Raw genomic sequence first — 673 nt, 5'->3', positions numbered from 1 at the left:
GCATGCCCTGGCAGCTCATGCCCTCTCCCTCAGTCCCTCCTCCTGACAGCTCAGTCATTCAGCTCTGGACTCATCAAATGATTGCTAAATTGTAGAACTTAGTGCTCTCATGATCCACTCACCTCAATAGCATCATATGCTGTGCCAACGTTTCAAAACACGGAAGATTTTAGGTAGACACTTCTTGATGAAATCATAACAGCAGAGGCCTGGCGAAAGTGTATGATCATGTTCAAACTTGAAAGCCTAGAACCATCGGAAATACCAGACCACATAAGCCAGGGGATGTGTCCTAACACCACAGCTGAGCAACTTTGGGGCCTTAATTTGCTCTATGATGTTGCACCTTCTTCTTAGAACTCAGTTTGCCTGATGTTATCTGACTCTGAGACTGGAGTTCTACAATGGGGAAAGTCCGATATACAAAGTTAGATATATTTATATCCATCTGCCAGTTGTTACAGATGGCTCAGATGAAGGACGATAGACATGGCTTGGTGGCCCTTAAAGGACTTCTGGGAAGCTCTTTTGAAGAGGGAGGTGTTTCTTCTCCATTAGATATTGTAGTTGGTCTGCTTATGCAGGGCGGAGATGGAGGTTTGGGGCGGGGACAGTGCATTCTTTAAAAGGAGCATGGACAAATCGGACCTGGAAGAAGGGTTGACATTTCACG

Source organism: Cricetulus griseus, chromosome 3 (assembly GCF_003668045.3).
Source record: "Cricetulus griseus strain 17A/GY chromosome 3, alternate assembly CriGri-PICRH-1.0, whole genome shotgun sequence".
In the NCBI taxonomy this organism is placed as follows: domain Eukaryota; kingdom Metazoa; phylum Chordata; class Mammalia; order Rodentia; family Cricetidae; genus Cricetulus; species Cricetulus griseus.
This window is presented reverse-complemented; position numbering follows the sequence as displayed.